Source organism: Anastrepha ludens, chromosome 6 (assembly GCF_028408465.1).
Source record: "Anastrepha ludens isolate Willacy chromosome 6, idAnaLude1.1, whole genome shotgun sequence".
NCBI lineage: Eukaryota > Metazoa > Arthropoda > Insecta > Diptera > Tephritidae > Anastrepha > Anastrepha ludens.
The window spans coordinates 516,161-540,222 of NC_071502.1; the positions used below are offsets into that span (position 1 = coordinate 516,161).

At 37.0% G+C, this 24,062-nt stretch overlaps 1 protein-coding gene across 2 annotated transcripts in view; it reads right to left on the bottom strand.

Moving 5' to 3' along the window:
- LOC128866473 (feline leukemia virus subgroup C receptor-related protein 2) overlaps window positions 1–565 on the bottom strand; it is a 48,001-nt gene extending 47,436 nt beyond the window's left edge. The window contains exon 1 of one of the 2 annotated variants that reach the window (XM_054107244.1): window positions 461–565. The gene's annotated coding sequence lies outside the window, so the exon portion shown is untranslated. Of the gene's footprint in view, window positions 1–452 lie in introns of both variants that reach the window. The other variant, XM_054107243.1, reaches the window with a different exon arrangement.
- Between the last annotated feature and the right edge of the window lie 23,497 nt (window positions 566–24,062).

Genomic DNA, 24,062 nt, shown 5'->3' on the forward strand with positions numbered 1-24,062 from the left:
ATCTTTTCATTAAAACGCGTGCGAGCTCGAAAACCAAATAAATATAAAAGCGGTCGCGAAGTATTCTCAACACATAGGTAACACTGAGCGCTTGATTGAGACTCGGGGTTGAATTTATTCAACTGTTAAATTTGGCGCGGAATTAGTTTAATTGAAAGAATTCGGGATTTTTTTTTTTGTTTGTTTTTTTTTTTGTTTTTCGTAAACTGTAGAGAGGCCATAATGTCTACTAAGCAACAATTTCCGGTGTTAGCCCACCTATAAGACAAGCCACAAATGACTGAAATGATTGACCGCCCGCGAAACAGCGCGATGTTAAACGATGTTTGTGTTTGTTTTCTTTACATTGCATGCTCGTCTTGAAGTGCTTTTGAAGCGTTAATCAAAAGCTGATGTTTTATTTGTAAAGATTTTTTTCTATAAAGATTGTCTACTACTTTTCTAAATCGTACCGCTTCACCTGTAAAACTTGTAACTCTTGCAAAATACACTGACTAAGAACAATTTTTGTGCTGCTTTTGCAGCTGCCACCACGTAACATAACGTTCGGGTATCGGCGTCGTACTGAAATCCCCTGCCATGTGTTTAACTACTTTTATCTGTTTTTGGACTGCAGCCACTTGCATGGACTAAAGCATTTGGCAACCATTCTAGTGGATGCTGGGGAAGGGGCAAAGTGGCACAGACACTTCTGGTTACATGATTATTATTATAATACTAACTACGTTCGCTCACTTTGATTCAACTACCATGCGGTCAACAATAAAAGCATTTGCAATATTGCAGCAAAAGCTTGGGAGGTAACTCAACTCTCTTCCAGCATCCGCAAATTATTATACTAACGTACTTATACACAGTTGGAAAAGCTTTGTAGAAACGCGTTTTAGGGGTGGCTTTCAATGCTTGCGGGTATGGTTATTATTATGATAGGGCGAATTCATACATGTATTCGCCTTGGTTATAGTATTTGTTAATGTTTACTTTAACTTCGAGTTGCACTTGGTTGCGAGATACATTCACCATGAATCTAAGTTATACCTTGCGGTACGTCAGAATTGCAAAGCGGTATATTTTAATACCGGCTCGTCAACGCGAACATGTAATCGTACCTGCAGCAAATGTTGCTACACTCTATTTGGAAGAACTTTTTATCGACTATGCTAAAAAATATCTCATGCTGCCATCGTGTACCTTAAATAATCAAAAATCTACTGATTCTGGATTAGAACTATCAATTCGGCTGATTCAGTAAAAGTAACTAAGTAAAAAATTTAGGCTTACACCTAAATATTTACTTTGTTAATTTGAATAAAGACCTTATGTTGTCCAGATACTGTCATGTACAAATGGTACTCAACAATTGAAAGTGTCGATGGTTCGAAAATAACGGAGCGAAGTACTCAATCAAAAATTTAAGCATAATTAAAAAAAAAAAAATTAGTAGTAGAAGTGTAGTACACATAACAGAGGTGAAACTTTTAAGGCAAGAGAATGAGAGATAGAGAGAGAGAGAGAGAAAGAATATTTATCTAAATAAATTCACAACATTTGCAGAGAATACAAATAGACAAAATTTACAAAACACGCAAAGGGTCGACCGGTGTAGGTAAACGCAGGACACAAACCGTGGAAACAACACGCACTACTCCGGACGTTTATCACCCGCGCAAATGCAGCGATTCCAGAACCGTAGCAACGTCACAAATTACAGCAAGGCAATACCAATAAATCCGACGCCGGAATGGATAGCTCTTTATAATACGCACAAGCACTAGCCAGGAAACTAAACGGAAATAAGGGCCAAAAAGCAAGCAAAAACAAAAAACAACGCCAAAAATTGGGATAAAAAACGTCCCAAACAGTAGGCACCATCGACTCCTAAGAAGTTTCACTTCAAAAAGAACTTTTCTGAACACCTTTGGGAATTTATTATTTTATTACAATGCAGCTGTTATATCGAAGTCACGTTATGTGGATTCACCTTGGGAGCAGCGTATTAAAAATTGGTTCGTGCATGAAACGAATTCATGGCCCCATCCTTTGGATATTCTGAAATTCTATATACTGGTCCAGTATTTGTTTTTCATGGGCACTTTCTTTTATGATTTCGGTAAAGTAAGAATTATTCGAAAAAGAAGTGTAATATTTACCTGCAGTTACTCAGGTCGGAACAGCATACAAATTCGGAGAAAAATCTCAAATCTATCTCCTGCATATTTTATGAGAGCCCAATACACTCACACTAATTAAGTTTTAGCCGAAAGAGCAAGAGAACTGCTTCAACGTAATACACATAAGTATGTGCATACATACATATATTTTGGCTATTGCGCATGTACAAACAAATCGAAATATTTAATTTAAAAGGGGTTGAGGTGCGTCGGGGGATTAGCTAAAACAAGATGCAAACCGAGAAAGCTGTTTTGATGTTTATACCCTATGATCAGAAAGTACTGGGAATGTTTAAATAAATCATTTTATTTCCTTCAAAATATGAACCGTCTGAAGCAACACACATGTGCCAACGTTTAACCCAGTCCTCCATGCACCACTGGTAGGCCGACGAGGGGATGGCCTTCAGCTCTTTCGTCACATTCTTTTTGATTTCCTCTATCGACTAAAATCTCCTTCCACGAAGTGGTAACTTCAATTTGGGAAACAAAAAGAAGTCACACGGGGCCATCTCAGGTGAATACGGTGCTTGCACTATGGTATTTACTTGGTGTTTGGTCAAATAATCCAACACAATTTGGGCTCGAATTGTTTAAGAATTGTTTGCCCACATTTCCGGCCGTTTGCGACGTACAGCATCTTTCAAACGCTTCAAAATGGATAAATAATATTCTTTATTGACTACCAACATATGGAAAAAATATGGACCGGTTCCCACGTGCGCGGTTCGTTTAAATTAAACATTCCCGGTACTTTTTGATCATAGGGTGCACGTAACAGTCTTAGGAAAAGCGCTATAGCAAACGATACTTCCATACTGCGACCAGAGAGAAGCAATGCTAGTAGCGAACCCTATTTACATACATGAAGGTTTAAGTATAAGAGTATTTGTTTTTATAGGGGCTGAAGTGAATTCAAATACAATCTCATACATACGTTTCATAAACGCAGTTCCCTTAATATCAGGTCAGTCCATAAGTTCGTGCGTATTCTACTTATAATTTCACTTTTGTACGATTTTTGCATACAAAAATTATTCGCGGAATATAACGGAGCTATTTATATTTTCTTTTATATATTGTGCATTCAACAAGTGATTTTAATCGCGGATAGAAGCACGTGTTGTTAAAAAATAAAATGGAATCTTCGAACGCGTCTAAGAGGCATATTTTGTATTTTTTTTATAAAAGTGGTAAAAATGCCACAACTGCTGCTGCAGAAATAAACACTGTTCACGGAGAGGATACCGTGAGTGTAAGGACTGCGCAAAAGTGGTTTTCAAATTCCGAAGTGGTAACTGCGACGTGGAGAATGCCCCGCGCACTGGTCGTCGTGAAGACTTTAACTCCGACGCCTTGCTCGAACTCGTGGAAGCTGAGCCAAATTTGACGGTCGATATGATAGCTCAGAGGTTAAATTCATCGCATGGAACAGTTCACAGGCACCTGGTTCAGTTGGGAAAGGTTTCAAAGCTGGGAAAATGGGTTGCGCATAGACTCCGTCGCCAACCTTCAGCAGAGAGTGAACGTGTGTTCTCAGCTGCTGCAACGGCTTGAAAATGAAAGTTTTTTGAACCGTATCGTTACAAACGTCAATGGTTAGATAAAGATGAAACACCAGAACCGATCGCTAAAGATGGCCTTCACCCCAAGAAGATTCTCTCGTTTATTTGGTGGGATATGGCCGCTATTGTTTATTTTGAACTTCTGGAACCAAACCAGACGATAACTGCTGATTATTATTCCCATCAGCTATCAAACCTGAATGAGGCACTTAACAAAAATCGACCGTCTTTAGTGAATACAGTAGGTTCTGTTTTTATGCGGTAGATACGTTCCGCAAGAAACAGCATAAAAAAAAAACAGCATAAAAAAAGCTATTAGTTCTATAGTAAAACTATAGATACGTTTCAAAAGTGCTAAAACCGCATAAATCTGAAATAATGTAATAAAATCGCATAAAAAAGGGCACTAGTCCCATATTATAACTATAGATACGTTCCATAGACCGCATGAATCTGAAATAATTAAATAAAATCGCATAAACAAAATATTGTATTTTTGAAAATTATATCTTTATTTAAGAAACGTCAGAATCGAAAAATAAATTTAAGTCAGAAATAGAATCAGACAATACGCACATGTTGCGCGTTCGTTTAGGATTTGGCGTAAAATCACTTTCGTCATTTGAGGAAATGTACACGTCTGATCTAGATAGTTATGCAGGCGGTTCCATACTTGTAGGGTTAGCATTTCTGATGTAATCTGTGATGAGTTTTTGCTTAGCTGGTTTAGAATCTTGTTTATATGTACAATTCCCGATAGGTCGACATGCATTTTGTAATTTAAAAAAAAACCGCACTATTTCAAAACCGCATAAAAAAAAAGCCGCATAAAAACAGAACCTACTGTATACGCAAAGTTTTGTTTCACCACGACAAGGCAAGACCTCACACCGCAAGGCAAACATTAGGCAAGCTGATCGAGCTCGGCTGGGAGCTAATGCCGCATCCACCATACTCTCCGGATATTGCACCTTGTGATTATCATCTTTTCCGTGGGCTTCAATTCCACATGAGTAACAAGAACTACTCCTCAAAAGAAGCTAAAAAAAGGAAAAAAGGGATATCGAAGCGTATTCTGGCTCCAAGGAAAAAAAATGTTTGAGCAGGGAATTAAAAATTTGCCTAAACGTTGGGAAGACATTTTAAATAATGAAGGAAAACATATTATTGATTAATAAATACTTAAAACATCTTTTTTATAAATTTTAAAACCACCTTTAAAAAACGAACGAACTTATGGACTGACCTGATACTTTCTTTCAAAAAGGAATTTAGGAATTTCCACGAGCGCATTTAATACTTATACATATAGATACATAAATAAATTTTGTGGTTGTATAGAAGCCTTAAATTGCCCCAATGACGCTAAATGCGAATAATAAAAAAGTAATAATAAGGGAGTCTGAAATAAGTGATTTCGCAGAGTTGGTTTTGGTTAGGTTACGTCGGAGAGTTTGTCCATTTTGATGCCGCCTGGGGAAATTGTCTTTATCTTAGGAGAGAAAAAATTTTAGAAGATCCCTGATTTCCACAGTACTGAGATCTTTCAATTCATTAAAAAAAAGAGGTTGTCTGTAAAGTCGGTTTACTGACGATAGTTTAACGTGACAACGTCATAAGAAAATATTGATGGAATGGTTGCAATTTTCAAAACAAAATTTTAATTTTATTTGTTTGATAGATATTTTGTATGGATATAGAGTAGGAGGTAAATGGAATTGCAATGGAATAGGTCAAGTTACATTTACACAAACGTGAAAAATGACGAAACATTTATCAAATTCATGAAAGATATCTTCAATTTCGATTGTGCATCAGACGTTAATAAGTCAACAACACTAAGAGGCACCATCATCGATTTGCCTTTTTCAAGACACTTTAGACTCGAAACACTCCCTTTCATTTCCTACTTTTTCTATCATCGTCCTATTCTCAACAGAGAAATGGTTCATTACCATGCACACAGGAAGAAGGCATATGCAAATACAAGTATGTGAATTTATATACAAATGCGCATATACATACATATATATGCTCACTCAAGTAGGACAGAGCCAGATGTCGAACGTTGCCGAACGCGGGGGCCGATTGTGCTCTTTGTCGTTCGTTCCGCGCTCTCGCTTGCAGTTCAAGCACATTTGCTTGCGTACGGAATAGATTCGTATATTTGATATTTCCATATGACTTGCGCGAAATTGCATGAAATTATGCATGTTTATATACATATATTAGTATACAACATATCTTATAAGGTATATGGTAAATATTACCATACATTTTTTCCTTCATATATTGTATAATAAAAAAATTAATAATAATAACATTAAAACAACAGGTATTATTAACAAACTTGGTTTTATTTTAAATTCTTCAAGTAAATCAAATTAATAATAATCAATAAGAAGGCATATGCAAATACAAATACGTGAATTTATATATGTACATATGCGCATATACATACATATATACCAGAGAACTGCACCGGCTCAGTGTAAAACATTCATACGCTTCACTTGAACAAAAAAACAGGCCTTTGCGTTCAAACGATCGAACTTGTTCAAATAAGTTATTGTCATTGTTTATTTCAGCTCAATCAAATCATGTGCTGCGTTTTAGCTCTCCGATGTTATCACCAATCATCTTCATAGCAGCCGTTTCGGGTATTTGCTCGTTCGGCTATACATTCATTTTTTTGAGCAAGAATAAAAGGGCTATAGAGCCAAATGAGCCGGTTTGAACACGTATGATCCCGCATGAGTTTTTGCTTGTAACTAACGATAGCAAAGTAAAAGCAAAACTTTAAAGCAAAAACACAATATTTTCATATTTGTTTTTTTTCTTAAAACTTATAATAAAACACGAAAGAAAATAATGTAAATAAGGAAACATTGCTGAAACCAACTAATCCTTTCAAATACGAAACCCAATTTACAGCGTACATTGTACGCCAACGCTCGTTTGCTCGAACATGTGCTATTTACTATAATGACAATTACTTCTTTGAACAAGTTTGATCGTTTGAACGCAAAGGCCGATGCTAATTTCATTCAATGCTGCTTTTTGTTCAATGATTAGATTTGAGCCGAAGACATTAGATCATACGTGTTGACTGAGCTGAACTACGCGTTCGCCTGCAGGAGCTGACTGCACTTGTCCAAATATTTTGGTTCAATTGACTGAATGTGAGCAAGAAATTTAGCGTATGAACAACTCAAGAAAACAGTGAGCCATGCAGGTCTCTGATATATACGCTCACTTAAGTAAGAGAGAGCAAGATGTCGAACGTTGCCGTTCGTTTGCTTTGTTCGTTCCGCGCTTTCGCTTGCAGTTCATTCAAGGTAACACTAATGAGCAAGGTAACGACACATTTTTTTGTGCGAGCAGCCGGCTAAATCGAATTATAAGACAATATCACGTCAAAATGCTTACCTAAAATGGTAAATGTCCATCTGAATATCCAGGACAATGACACAGGAGGTGCGAGATCGTCTCTTCCTCATCTAGCCAGCTTCTGCAGAAGTCATGTGCTGGCACGCCCATCTTCTCTGCCTTATAGGCAGCGCACCGTTATAGCAGAAATCAGTGTGCTAAGACTGTGCTTATTTTGACTTGGAAGAAATTACGTGCGTTTAGCATTGAGAGTCACAATTGTCGGGCGATTCTGCATGCGGTTTCATTGCACCATCTTTCATTCCCTGCTCTTAAAAGTCTCTAAGGATATGCCTATGTCAATATCTGTGTATTCATCAATCAACTAGGTGCCGGGCTCTACAGTTACCCTCAATATCACAATGGCCAGGAACTCATGTCACTTTGGCGAAATTACTCAGTCTTCTCCTTAAGAGATGTGGCTGCCTTGGAGGTTGTCGACTGCGTTGTGAGGAATTTTATCGTGTCAATCAGTGAAAATTTAGATATTATCTCCCGGTATCGCATCACACTGTAGCAGTGCCACGGCTTTTATTATTACCAGCAGTTCAGTCTGAAAGACACTGCAATGTTCCTCTCCAGAAAAAGGCCACGATATTTAGCCCTTTCAGTTACTCTGAGAGGTTTTCCCGTAGGTATATCTGGCTGATAGTAGGTGTTTTATTTCTCCTGCTGAACAGTATCAGATCAGTATTTCTAAAAATAAAAAATAAATAATTAGCGCGTACACTTCTGTTAGGTGTTTGGCCGAGCTCCTCCTCCTATTTGTGGTGTGCGTCTTGATGTTGTTCTGCAAATGGAGGGACCTACAGTTTCAAGCCGACTCCGAACGGCAGATATTTTGTTATGAGAAGCTTTTTCATGGCAGAAATACACTCGGAGGTTTGCCATTGCCTGCCGAGGGTCGACCGCTATTAGAAAAATGTTTTTATTAATTTTGCTTTCACCGAGATTCGATCCAACGACCTCTCTGTGAATTCCGAATGGTAATCACGCACCAACCCATTCGGCTACGGCGGCCGCCTTCTCTCAGTACTTCTAGTCCTTGACTGTTACACCTACATACATAAGTTTGAGTCTGTTGAGAGATCTTTGTTGAAGGTCATACAATGTGGGAAGGTATTTACCCGAAGTTGCTATTACAATATCATCGGCGTAAGCAATCATCTTTCCTCAATTTTTTCGAGTTCCTGTACAAGATTATTGAAGAAATTATTCAATACAAAATTATCACAAACAATTCGTTTTAATGAATTTCTCATTTTTCATCAATGCTTTTGAAGAAAAATAAATAACTAACTTTGGTTAAAAATTAAGAATAAAGAATGAAAGAGAATTAACCTACATACATATATGATTTTGCAAATGGTACAGACTAAAGTGAAGCAAATATCCGATTGTAAAATAAATTCCGAAATTTTGGTTTTCAGTTGTGTAAGTTGGGTTTGATTAAAAAATAATCTCATTGGAATTTTAGTGCGATGTGTAAATGCAGTTGAGCGTCAACTGCAATTGAAGCTCAATGGGAATACCGTACCTCTTACACTATTAACATTACGCCTGAAAGCAGACTTCATATGCCATTTCATAACAGTCAGAGTAGTAAAATTAGCACAAAGGTTGAAAAAATATTTCTGCAGCAATATTTAATTTTTTAAAACGTTTATTTAATTTCAAAACCTTTAGAATTGTATATTTGTGGTTATTAGATCGATTTGAAACTAACTTCCTAATTTTCGGATATTATAGAATATACATAGGAGAGTTCATCAATATAATTAAAAAGTGTTAACAATACTTTAATTTATGGTTCAATGATTATTTATTAAGGATCAATATTTGGTAATAATAATAGCTGCTGTTAATGACTCCAGGCAGGTTTGAGAACAGTAGGTGTCGGAATTACCACATTCACTATCTCTCCAACGGTCCGCGAATATCGAAGTAACGAAGCAACTATGCTTTTCCTTGAATAAGTGAGAAAAGGCTTGTCCATTGAGCCTGTCTCATGAGCTCCCGGACTTTTCCGAGGAGAATTTGGGAACACTCTGGCAAAACCTTTAAAAGGGAGTTTAATATTCACCTGGAACAGGTAGAAAAGAATCTCTGTTGCCAACAAGTGCTACTTTAGACTAAGTAAGCAATTGAATAGTAAAGTCCTCTCTCGATGAACAAACCTAGCACTCTCATCATGCCTGTCCTAACGTATGGCGCAGAAACTTGGACGATGACAATATCCGATGAGGCGTCAATTGCCCAAAACACGTATGGCAAAATCTATTAGTACCGAACTGACGTGTTTGTAGAGGTTACGTTCTTTATCTTTCCAACATAAGCAACAACTTAGTTCTGCTGTTATGTCTTAGGAAATATCAAAAACCCCCTGTAGGCCTCTTCTGGTTTGGAACTAATACTAAAATCGACAAATCTAGATTTCATTTTCTGTGTTTTTCATCACTTTTTCGAAGTGTTTCCGCTATTTTTAAATACCGCTAGTTATAAGTAATCCATAAGAAAAAAGTGAAACTTGGCTTCCGCTGCTGTCATGCCATAATAGTAGACAGCGTACGTCACGTTCGAGGTGCAATAAAAAAATTTGATACAAGTCGACAACCTTCCCTCTCTAGATTGTGGTTGGCATTGCAATTTGATAAATGAACTTTGTCTACATACATCACCTTTTATTCGCATATTAATTTTATTTTGCTGGACTAAAAAATGTACATATTTTTGTATATTATTGGAAATTTGCACCACAAATGTTGGCTTAATAAATTTATTTATGTGTTGAGGGATGGACTATATACATATGTAAGTATATAAGCAATACAAAACTGATAAACTAAGAATTGCAAATCAATTAAAATATTTATTCCAAAAGCTTCAATAGGATAAGAAGAACGCTTTTCAATTTTTTGTAGGGTTGATTCAAGCAGTTAATAAACTGAATTAATTTAAATTAACTACAGGGTGGTCCAAATAAGACCTACTAATGTTAAGCACAAATAACTTTTTTATTTTTTGACATATTTATTTTTCTCTTTTTGTTGGTTATAATTGAATTGTTGGAAATTTATTATGGAACCCTACAGTACAACACAACGCGTTCAAATTATCGTGTTTTTTTATTCTTACACAATTAGCCACACAAATTGATTTTTTAAATGATGTTTTGATGTCGGATGAAGCGCATTTCCATTTAAATGGTTATGTCAACAAACAAAACTGTAGATGGTGGGGCTCTGAAAATCCAAGGGCAACACACCAACATCAGTTGTACCCATCTAAATGTACTGTTTGGTGCGGTGTTGTGGCCACTAAAGTTCTTCGAAAATGAGGATGAAACGCCGGAATAGATTTCAGAAGCTTCTTACAGAACATTGATTGAAAACTTTTTGAGGCCAATGGCGGAGCAGTATCCTAATTTGTGGTTTCAACAAAATTGAGCAACTGCGCATACTGCTATGCAGTAGTATTTAGTCATTAGTAGGTCTTATTTGGCCCACCCTGTAGTTACAAATTCAGATTTATTTTTATGCTCGCGCTTATGCGGCAAAAATAAGTTTGTTCACCTAGCAGTTGTGTGTAACAACATAAAGGAATCAAGAATGCTCAGAATGATGGGCCGAGGCGATTTAAGCATGTCTGGACGGTGTATATCTTGGTAAAAATTTAAATTCGGCTTAAATATTATTGATATCGGAAACAAACCATGCACACTTTTAACATGATAATTCAAAATTTTCGTCCATCCCTATGATGCTACAAATAGTAACTCTCGTTGTTTATCTGTTTGTTCAATTCGAAAATGTAATATCATAATAAATATTGTAATTAAATTTTATTACAATGTGCGCGTAGTACAATTGTACGTCTGGTAAAATTATAACCAACAATCCATTTTTGGGTAGATTAATAACGAACGAATAACGCGAACTCGAACATAAGCCTCTGACAGATAATATAGTCCGGAAGCCAGGGGTCATTTTGACCTCATAATTTCATGCCGACTGATTTTAATTCTGAAGGCCGACGCCATCCAATGGACGACGAAACCAACCGTCAGCTGGTCCAATAGCGGTGGGTACGTGCGTGGGATGCTGCGAAACGTGTTGAAAAAAAATGTTTAACAACTCATTTAATACCGGCTGAAAATTTTTTTGTGCATTGTTGAGATTTAGTAGAATAAAAAAAAAGTCAGCTGTGCGGTAGAGGGGGGAAAATACGTCAGCTGAACAGGCGAACTTGTAAAATAAATTAAAAAGAAAACGACATACGTATGCCGAAGCGGTGGGAAGACCGTCAGCCGAAGCAAGAATGTATCATTGCGTTCAGCTGACGTATTTTTCCCTCTCTACGGCGCAGCTGACTATTTTTTTTCAAAAATTTCAGCCGGTATAAAATGAGTTGGTAGAAATCTTTTTTTGACACGTTTCGTATCCTCCCACAATCACACCCACCGTGGGTGCGCCAGTTGACGTTCACTTTCGTTATTCATGAAAGCTAAATCACAAGTATAGTCAAGAATTTAACGGTATAAAAACGCAGTCCAAAATCGACCCCTGGCTCCCGGACTAATACAAAAATTTAGTAAGAATTGCTAAGTCAACCATCGAGCCAAAAAAATGAATGAAAATACACTTCACGTAAATATAATCAAAATTTTACCGGGTTGAATAGTAGCAGTTTAACTAATTTATACTCAAACAGCGTGGTAATTTAGATGTACTTTCTTTCCATTACTGAAACATGGCTGAAATTTCCAATTTTTAATTATGAGACCCTGTGTAACGAATAAAGAAATTATCGTTTGCACAGAGTCTGCGGTGGCGTTCTTTTTGCTACTCATTTTTCAATGCCATCCGAAGAAGTGTTCCTTCAACAGAATCAATAGAATTTAAGTGCATCTAGCTAAAACTTCATGTTAGATCTTCTCCATACAATACTCGCCTAAAGCTTATCAATCTTACCACTCTTGATGGTCAAAGAAAAGTACTGGAAATAATATTTATGATTAACCTGCTCGCGGAGCCAATTTCGAACACATTTCTTCTGAAAAAAGTTAACCCCTTCCAGCATTAAGGCAATTTAAGCCTCTTTATTTTTAAACCCTGTAAATCAAATTACGAACTTATTGACCAATTTCGATCCTTATGCCTTATATCGGATCTGCTGTTTACCATCAAAAAATGGTGCTGTCCTCTCTCAATAAATGATTGACGATGGTATATCTTCAGCTTTTTATTCAGCTTATTAGCTTTTTTTCCGTAGCTGAACATTTTTGATCTCGACCCACAACAAAATCTTCCTTTTTTTTGGCCCAGCACCAAAGCAAAATTAGTACAATTATTAGTACATCCTGCGAACTACACCCCTCGTTCCGGTTGGCCGGGAGAAAGGTAGCCGTTGGGTTTCATACACAAACATTTTTAATGAAATGTTTTTGAAGACGGATGGTGGGCTTAATGTCATGTGGTTAATTATATATACATGCATATATGTACATATACAAACATATATCAGGCGCTTACAACCTCTCGTATACTCTCCCAGACCGACTTGAACCCGCAACACGCAACTTGGTGTTAATGTGCGAAAAGGAAGTTTGCTTTTCGGCCCTGATAATGTCTCATTTTGATGAAAGATGCCACTACATGGTTTGGAATCGGCGAACTCGTACAAATTCTGAATAAGAAGTTTGATTCACCAGCTCAAGCTTTGTGGGCAGGGTATGGACAACGGAACCAATTAGTAGTGACGACAATAGTGCCGTAGAGCAAACACAAAGCATTCATATTTGAATGTTAAAATTCCAATCAGAATAGAAGCAAAGAAACGAAACACTAACGAAATAAACATATGACTTTCGCATTCAGACAAATCAGCTGCTCTACTACTATATATATTATATACATATAATTGGCGCGTACACCATTTTTTGGGTGTTTGGCCGAGCTCCTCCTCCTATTTGTGGTGTGCGTCTTGATGTTGTTCCACAAATGGAGGGACCTAAAGTTTCAAGCCGACTCCGAACGGCAGATATTTTTTGAGGAGCTTTTTCATGGCAGAAATACACTCGGAGGTTTGCCATTGCCTGCCGAGGGGCGACCGGTATTAGAAAAATGTTTTTCTTAATTTTGGTGTTTTCACCGAGATTCGAACCGACGTTCTCTCTATGAATTCCGAATGGTAGTCACGCACCAAGCCATTCGGCTACGACGGCGGCTCTATTGCTATCACCTTGCATAGGGTTTTTCAGTAAGAGCGCTTCAACTTTTGAACTTTTTTGAATAAAACACAAACGGTTTGACTTTTTTAACTAATTTTTTTTTTATTATCGAGTTTGAACATATACATTTAAGTATGAAATTCGATTTCTTTTGCATGACCACCGCGTGCACGTTTTACGAAGTCCAATCGTTGAACCCAATTTTCGACCACTCTTTTGCATAAATCGGCCGAAATTCCACCAATTTCGCGTTCAATATTGGCTCTGAGCTCACAAATCGTCGCCGGCTTGTTACTGTAGACCAATGACTTCGCATAAGCCCAAAACGGGACCGCTTGTTAAATGGACCGTAAAATGGCCGTAATGCTCTTAAAGTAGCAGCAACAGACCGATTATTTGCATAAAAAATTTGCACGATTTGCAATCGTTGCTCAAGTGTGTAGCGATCCATGATGAAATGTATACTAATGAAGTTTACAAATGACAAGCGAAAAATAAAAAATATTGCGTCGTTCGCCCTCCCTATCGGAAAAAAGTTGAAGCGCACCTATTGAACAACCCTATATAAATACGGCTTGCAATAGAGTATATTGCATTGCCAGGCGCTCGGGTTAGCTGGAAGAGTAACAGCAATTGCATTGTCACCTCGTCTCGCACTGCACGAAATCGCATAATGTATTCTCTCACACAAAATATACATATGAATGTACATGTATGGTATTGTCCTCCTTCGTTACTGCAATCGTTGACTCGCTTTAGGTCGTACGACTCTGCTCGCTTCTTGCCGGCCAAACCAGATGAATTCGTCCGTTCGCTTTGTGCGTTCGTTTGTTATTGGTTTGTTAAACCAAATTGTTAGCATTGTCACAGTTGTAATTTTTTTACATATTGGCATATTTGCGTTTTTTTGGTTCAAAAGATCATTTCAGTCTGAGCTTGTTTTATTCCATTTATTCGCTCACATTACGTCCGCATGTGTTTGTGAATCAGTAGAGCAATATTAAGTAAAAATGTATAAGCAAAAAATTAAGTTTAAGAGAGCCAATTGAATATCGAAGAGCATGACAAGTAAAAAAATAAATGCAGCAGCAACTAAATGAAATTATAAACGTGCATGTGCATATGTACGTACATATATGTATGTATGCATACCAAATTCCAGAGTTAAAGTTGTGTGAGTATTAGAACAGAAATTGACAACGCAGCAATTAATTTGCATATTGAGCTCAACGAAGATAACGCTTTAAACTAACAAAGGACCTTAAGCAAGTTGGTTAATTGTGGGATTCAAAGAATGGGTGACGCTTTTCTAGTGAACGAGAGATACAATTATGCTTGTTTTTGATAGTTCTAATCTTACGTGTTTTAATGAGCTTGGCGATTTTTGTGCAGATTTGCTCAAAAAGAGCATAACTGGTAGAAAAGCATTGATACGTATTTATCATGTCAAAGGAAGCAGCTAAATAGCTAATGAAAAAGCACGCCAAGTTCGGTAAAATGTGAAGGTTTTGCTCACTGTTTTCTTCGCTACAGTGGTGTTACGTGAGTTCCCGAATGAAGGTAGTACGGTGATTAGGTATGAATATCACCTACCTAAAAACGGTATCATATCTACTAAACGGAACTCCTTGCAACTTTCTCGTGTTCCAAAACTAAATAAAGATGCGAAATAACTTGACATTTTGTGTGTACATATGTACATACATGAATAGTGTAAAAATTATCCCATTTTTGATTTTAAAACTCTATTTCTTGAATTCTGTTTACTAAAATAATAAAAATCAAAAAAGGGAAGAGCTCTAAAGCAGCTGCACGGAATTTGTTGGCGAATGGTAGGTAGGTAGTCACCAGCACTGGTGATTAATTTGTCTTTGTGTTTTCCCTTAGTAATATTCAATATACTCTATTACATTGATTTCATTCATCGCGCTATTTCATGGCTTCTCTAATACCACTTCGTTCTGCGGGGAATACTTGTCGACTCACTGTTTTAGCTTTATATACCGTTATCAAATAGGCAGTATGTGTGCATGCATATTTATGTTAGCCTACAAATGTACTTATACCTATAAACAAATATCAATGAACCATCACAGATGCAGCGTCATTTCGCACCGAAATCACATTGCTCAACAGCTCAACCGTTCGATGCTTTGTGATCGACAATCGACAGGGAGAGCGTTGATTTGCTTGTAAGCAAAGCATTATTAGCCGCTCTTTACGCACCCGCCCGACAACTAAAAAAACAAGCAGTACACTCGTATTACTCGTGCAGTTTGTTTAATTTTCTTACTCTTCAGTTCATTCCTCGAACTCATGGCGCTCTAATGCTGGTGGCTTTGAGCGTGTTGTGTACGGCTCAGTTGAATCGCTCTGAACTTCGTTTAATTGCAGCGCGAAGGTATTCTTCGCCATGCACTCCCTGAGCAGAGGTTGGAATTGAAAGAATACGTGTTATGAGCGCACAGTTCGTACGTGCAAGCTTTGCCGACCTCGGTTGTAGAGTCTCATTCGCAGCTCTAACTCCGGCTCCAACTCATGTATTAACCAAATAAAATATTTATTTGTGTTTGTACCTTCGTGGTCAACAAATGTGAACATTATTCGGTCGGTTCTTTTTGATGTTATTGTAAATAGGAGGATGAAATGATAGTTATTTGCAGTGAAAACTTTGGTGTTAAGTACGGGAAAACTAAAATCGCTTTCAATTAAAAACAATAGATCCCAAATTTATAATTATAAAACTTATTTATATATTTTTATAATAGAAAAAAATTCGACCATCATAAATTGGAAAGTGAGTAGACTGCAAAACGGTACACAGGCTCGAACTACGATTTCCGCGCGAAAATGTTAATTGGTGAAGCGGAGGCATCAAAATTTTGTATATTACCTCCAGCTATAGTGACAAAAGTGGTTATTTTGTGTGTAAAAAAATAAGAAAAACGAAAAAATTGTTGACGAACTCAACACAAATAATTTACGCAGCTGCATACACATACTCCTTGATATACTTGTACATACATACATCATTGTTAACGTATGCGTATATATTTTATGCTTTGAAGTCCACGTGTTTAAAAATGGGATTGTTTACAGTTCGAAACTGTTACCCCCAGAAATATTGAGCGGTAAGTTTTAGTGCCGCACACCTCGCGATGCACTGCAATCTGAAAAGAGTGTGACAATTGTAGTTTTGTTTTCATTTGCAATACATATACATACATATGTATGTCTGTATACACACATTTGATTCAATATCCAATGGGCAACCCTTTAGGAATCATGTTGATTGTTGTTGTTTTTTTTTAGTCTACTGAACCACTACCGAGCCAAGCCTGCAACCTAACGTTTGTCAACCGGCCAGAAGGCAAAGAGGTCAGTGGAGCGTGTGATAAACAACACAAAAGGGGAAAAATGTACAGATGTATGCATGTAAAAAAGCAAAAAACACGGTCAACAACCAATTTTACTGCTATACTCTTTTACTATTGTTTTTGCATTTTGTATTTTTTGTAATTTTTTATTTACTAAATGTTGTATCATACTCGCTCAAGTGTCAATGTCACTAGTGTTTTTAAAAAGTAGGTACAGTGAGAAAAAGGCAAGCTTAAAAATGGAAGTTGTAGAGAAAAAATTAAAAAAAAAGTGCTACAAATCAGATAATTATACACTTAGCACTATACTTTTCAGGTAATTGTGAGCAAAGGCCATAATTTTATTTTTACGAAATATCAAAACTATGCATGCGCGTAAAAATCTTTATTGAACAAAACGAAAGCAAAACATCAAATACCTTGAAAAAAATTGCAAAGAAATACATGCATCCGCTGTTCTTATCGCAAATGCCAACAGAAACGATATCAGCAAAAGTTATGACCATGGAAAAGGTCTGCCCAATGGTTATGATGCTTTGGAAGAACTACTACACTATAGTTTAGATTTAAAGTTTTTGTGTAATTTCGCAGTTTCCCTTCAATCAATAATTGCAAGTATGTTCCCTTGCGTGGATCCAAAGTCAACCGTAATGGAGAGTTAAAAACTTATCAGTAGCTTCGCTTCAATCATTAAATTTTTTTCTATATTTCCATTTCTTGATATTTTTCTTTATTCATGCCAACATACACATTCCTACTTATATTGTAACATAAAAGCAGCAAAAAAGTGAGCCGTGTGAATTAGTTCGAGCTTTATAATGACTTACTTACTAGCAGTATTATATCAGTTTTCTACCACGTTCCAAGTATTGTCTATACGAGTATTTATATATATTCGTTGCATGCAAGTGCAAGTACTTGTCTTTGTTTTTAGTTAAGCATTTTAAATACTCTCACGTTTTCTAGAGTCAGCGAGTATGCCGTCTGGTGTGCATACATATATTAGTGCATATAATATAACTCAAAGCCTCTGTCATCCCTCGCGGGTGGGAATATTGAAGTGTATACATCGTTTCCAGTTGTGAAATTGTTTTGAATAAATTGCATTTTTTGCATGCAAATTTAGTGCCAAATAGTAGTGTAAAAACTGAGAGCAAACCAAATTTTAATTACAAAGAAAAATAAGCTGGATGACCCCCTTGAGAGATTTTTAAAAATCACTTTAGTCACACAGTCTTATACTCGGGCTGATATCGTCGATTGCGCTAAAACTAGTATATAAATGTCCTATGTAACACATGTACGTAAATTATATATGTATTTATATATACGAGGTGTGCACAAAAAGTATCGCAAATGTTGTGTTTTTTTTTAAATTATTTATTTATTCCTTAATATCTATTTTGTCCCTTTCAAAGTAATCCCCATGAGATATTATGCACTTGTGCCAACGTTTTTTCCAATCTTCGAAGTACTTCAAAAAATATTTTTTTTCCTTCGATGCCGTCTTCATCTCGTCAATCGTAGGGTAGCGTCGTCCTTACACGGGCTCTTCAGCTTCGGGAACAAGAAAAAGTCACAGGGAGACAGATCTGGGGAACACGGTGGTTGTGGCATCATTAGTGTGTTGTTTTTGGCCAAAAAGTCGCGCACAAACAACGATGTGTGAGCAGGGGCGTTATCTTGATGCAAGAGCCAATTTTTGTTCTTCCACAAATCCGGGCGTTTCTGGCGGATTGCCTCGCGCAAATTGCGCATAACTTGCAGGTAATATTCCTTATTGACCGTTTTACCCTGTGGCGAGAACTCATGATGCACAACGCCCCTTAGCAATGTTCATGCGATGGTGCTTTTGGTCGAAATTGAGCAGTTTTGGTACGAATTTTGTGGTGACCCGTCCGTCTCATGCCCAAATCGAATGGCACAAGCCAATCGATATGACTAGGTCCTCAACAACTTCTCTAACGGTGATTCGACGATTGACCAATACCATTTTCTTCACTTCATCAATTTTTTCGTCTGTTGTTGAAGCGCTCGGGCGTCCGGCACGCTTTCCGTCGTTCACATCTTCTCGGTCTTCTGAGAACGTTTTTTACCACCGATAAACGTTGCTTTGGTCCAAAGTAGCTTCTCCGTACGACACAGTGTACCAACATACCGCCACATGAGTACCAACATATCGCCACAAAAAAATCGATATTCGAATATACGTAACCTGCGAAGATTCAAAATTTGCGATACTTTTTGAACACACCTCGTATAGTAATTGGTACGTCTTGATAATTTTGAGGCACTTTCGTACGGTGTTTATATATGAAAAGTTATTTTCATTATTATTATTATCTCCTTTACTAGCAGTGCCCGTTGAACTTCGTAGCTCCTAAAATTAACTTGATTTTTATTATTCATGAGAATCCTAAACAACCTTCCGACTTCAATTTATTTATTATTTAGTAAATTGTGTGACCGTATGCTATAGTTGGCTATATAGAATTGAGCACAAATTTCGATTCTCCGACTTTCGATTATGAAACAACAAAAACCTTGTTACAACAGTTGTGAAAATATAAGATGCGCAACATAAATGACAGTACAACGGCTGCGTATTGGGAACAGCTCAGGTATACATATGTTCATTATATATTTGGGTCATAATTCGCCTCCTGCATGGGAATTAAATTTATCTCGAAAATTATTAATCGACTCGAAAAATTTCGCGGCAATGCCAAAGCAACTTTGTCTTATAATATTACTAGAAAATTCCCGCCACGTTGGTATGTTGTTATTTATATAGAAAAAAGAAGTGAATAACACAATAACAAAATAATCATTAAATAGAAGCTGCTTTCGATTCACCAACCACCAGGCAAGGTTTGAATAAAGCAAAATATGATATTTCCCTTAAATCCAACGTTGCATATGATTTGGCAGCGCTGCATTATTTTCATTTTGGCAAACTGTAATTATTGCTGTCATTTTTCAAACCAGAAAAAGAATTTATTGTACTCGTATACTAACAATTGTAAAAGAAACATAATGAACCGCTGTTTCACACATGTATCCATAAATCTTACGCAAAATCAGATTCTCTGGACATGCTTTCTTTGAATTTGAAAATATGTCAGCAAATAAAAGCTAAAGAGGTACTCATGCTAAATTTTCCATTCATGCATATTTATTAATATACAGCGGCTCAAAGTTATAATGGAACAGTATCCGCTCATCAGCACCATAATCATCTACAAATAAAAAACTTTAATATGATTAGCTTTTATTAAAAAAATATTCTTACATCAAAACGTAATATTTCAAAGTTATATGGGAACTCAACAGAAATTAATCAAAAAAGTTTAAGTTACCATGGTGTTAATATTTTACTTAGTTAGTAGTCCGTTTTGTTGTATGATAGCTCTCTACCTCCAATTTTGTTTTATTATTATGCGTGGACTTTTTAATCTTTGCTCCAAATAACTCTAGACGTGTTCAATGACATTAAAGTCAGGTTCTTGGGGTGGCGTTTCAATCACAGCCGTAAAATTGTCGGCTACTACATTTGTGGGAAACATTAAGACGCACACCACAAATAAGATAAGCTCGAACAAACATCCAAATAAATATACATATAAATCTATAAAGCGGGGCAGACGCACAGGAAGTGGTCCGCCGTCTCATCCTCCTTTTCACAAGCTGGGCAGAGTACACTGTCTGAGATGTTCAACATTTTCATGTGCTTTGCCCACAGAAAGTGGCCCGTCATCAGTCCAACCAGGCGTCTGCACTCCCTTCTGCTTAATGGCAGAACGGTTTGCGACAGTCGATCGGACATGACAGGTAATATCAGTTTAGTCCATTTGCAGCCTCTCTCAGCCAGCCAAGCTCGCTTGTGGGTTGTAGTTACCCATTTGCTAATAGTGACTTTGATGGCCGCTGAAGGGAGTGGCAAAACGGGCTCTAGACCAAAGATGTTGGCCTCAAAGCCCATTTTAGCTAAGGAGTCAGAGGTCTCGTTACCCACGATACCCACGTGCCCCGGGACCAATGTTAGTATCAGGCTATTATGTCTACCGACATAGTTCAGCATGGATTTACAGGACTCGACTACCCCTGATGTAGTTGGAGGGCTGTCTAAGGCCATAAGCGCAGCTTGGCTGTCACTGCAGACACATCGCTCTCCATCGCTTTTCCACAACAAAGTTCATTGCTTCTTGAACTACATACACCTCCGCTTGAAACACAGATGCATGCATTCCAAGAGCAAAGTGCAGTTTTGTCCTGTTGGATTCCACGTAGACCCCAGTGCCGGAGCCATGCTCGGTCTTGGAGCCATCCGTGAAAATGCGGAAGAGCCCAGTGTTTGCCGGGCTCATTTTCTGAGTTTGACCACAACTGAGCCTCTGGCAGCACTTCACTCTATCTCTTTTCAAGTACGACTCTTGATGGCATGGAGTCAAGGGGCATGGAGAGAATCGTTGGATCGAAGTCCATGCCTTCACTGTTTTCCAATGCCGGACAGGGATCGTACCAGTTTCCATTGTGACCTTTAAGGCCTCTCCTTGGATGAAAGCATCAAGTGGTGGTAAACCAATCAGAGCATCTAATGTAGGGCCGGAAAAACTCCGGTGCAACAGATGGCCACAGTGCGTCTATAAGTTACGCAAACGGGAAGATTTGGAAAACTGAACTTTGGCCAATGGTCAAAAGATAATTATGCAATTCTCACAGAAATGTGAGCATGACGGTTTTCACAGTAGACGTATTATTATACGGTGGACGTATTAATATACAATTAAATATACGATTTACTAGAAGGTTTTTAGAAAGTTTGAATTCATTTTGCCCATATTGCCCTCGTTGATATGAAGATTACCTGCCAAGCAACAGAAATTGCACCCCATATCATTACTAAGCCTAAACCGTGCTTAATGGTCGAATACACATTTTTGTTTAAGCTCCATATTAAGGTTTGGCCAGACATACCATATGACTAATCCAAATGCATCTTAACCAAAATTATTAAATTTACTTTCACCCGTAAATAAAACAATTTTCCAGGATGGAAAATATTAGTATAAAAAGTTTTTGGCAAATTCTTTACGATTTTGGATGTTGTTCTGGCTCACAAAAGGTTTTTTATTGCTGCACGTCCACGATAATTATGTTCTCTGATCACCGTTTTAGGGTTTGCTTTTTCCTAAGATATTTCTCTGCCTTTGATGGTTACTATCTTTGGATCACTGGTATGTGATAATTTGTAGTATCCACCGTGCGTCCGACTCAGAAAAGATTTTATGACTTATAGTCAAAGTTCTCCGAGTTTTTGTATTGCTTACTAATATTTAAATCAGTAGTCGAAACTGCGAGCCAGGAAAAAAACTTAACCAACAGAAACCAATTTTTGGGGAGCCCCAAGATTCAAACGAAGAAAATCAAACTAAAAATGAAGTTGGTTGCAGTTTAAGCGGAAAATAAGTCTAAATAATATAGGTTGATCCATTATTACTTTGGGGCTTAAAGCATATATTTTTAGTCAGTCGAGTTTTATTTTTTAAATATTATATTACAAATCTGTAAAATTTTTGTACATAAATATTATTTGTACATTAAAAACTCTTTTAGTTAAATATATTTTGGTTCTTTTAATATTACGTCAAAAATGTATAAGTCCACGCTGTTTCATTATAACGTTGAGACGCTGTAGGTATATGTACAGTTGACTGCAAATTGGTAGCAACGTACACTCTGGGCTAACAGAAACAACAACGAAGTAGACACAGCAAGCTTCGGCGAGTCAAATTTAATTGTCGATCTGAGTTCATGGAAATTTGATAATAAGAAGCAGGCAGAAATTGAGAAGTATCATAAAAGTAAACACACGACCGTAATTGGCAAGCAATAGCGAGAATAACTCGTCTGGTTTTCCAGATTTTTGTTTTGTTTAAGTTTTGACTTATTTTTTTGCGGCAATTATAAGTAATTTTCAGGTAGAGATTAATGAGAAATTAGCTTCTTGCTGCAACATATTAAAAATGTATACTGGATTCAAGTTTGTTTATGGCTTTTATTATTATAATATTTACAGTTAAGTGCAAATCTCCTGGCATCATGGCCAATATACAAGTACAAGTATACAAAACATATAGAACATATGACGCCAAGTGCAAACCTGATTGTAAGCTGCCCTATTTGCTCCGCCGTAAGAAGCTTTATTACCACAATTTCCCTAAAAGTTTATATTCAATGGGCCAAGATAAGTTGAAAAATTGACTACTATTACACTTCTACAATTATTAAAGAGATTAATTGCGGGAAAACTTCTTCTTCTTCTTAGCCTCACAGTCCGTGGTGGACCATAGCTTCATCAACAATTTTTCTCCACTTTATTCTATCCATGGCTACATCTCTCCAGTTGTGTACGTTCATTTGCTTAAGACGTCATCTAACCATCGCTTTCGTGGGCGTCCTCTTTTTCTTCCTCCAATTGGTGTTAAAATAAAAGCTTTCCTAGCATTTCGCTCTTTCGGCATGCGCAGTACGTGCCCAATCCATCTAATTCGTTGGGCTTTGATAAAACGTATTATATTTTGTCCTTGAACGATTTCTTCGATTTCATTATTGTAGCGAATGCGGTAGCTGCCATCTATTGTTGCAACCGGACCATATATTTTCCTTATGATACGTCTTTCGAAGCACATCAGCTGATGAATATCATTTGTTTTCAGCGTCCATATTTCTGCACCATATGTAAGGACGGGTCGTATTAGTACTTTGTACATTCTTATTTTCTGTGCTCTGGACAAATCTTTTGATTTAAATAGTTTTATGTTAACGTAGTAGGCGTTATTTGCAGCTTGGATTCTGTCGTTAATAGCTATCGACGAATCTTTATCTGCTGATAGTTTAAAACCCAAGTATTTAAATTCAGTGATATTTTCGAAAGCAAAGTTGTTAATACTTAGGTCATCGCGTGTCGTGTTGTTGAGAATCAAATTAATTAGCTTCAGAGGTATTCCAATTTTCTGAAAGCAGTATTTTATCCGTTTTCTATTTATACTGTCAAATGCCTGTTTGAAGTCAACAAAGAGGCAAAATATATCAATTTTATATTCGTAAAACTTTTCGAATATCTGGTGGACAGTAAAACCTTGATCAATCGTTGAGCGGTTGTTTCTAAAACCACATTGGTAATCGTCTAGGATGTTCTCAGCATAAATATTCAGCCTTTCAAATAGAATGTTTGTAAATACTTTATAACCTGTATTAAGTAAAGATATGCCTCTGTAATTTTGGCATT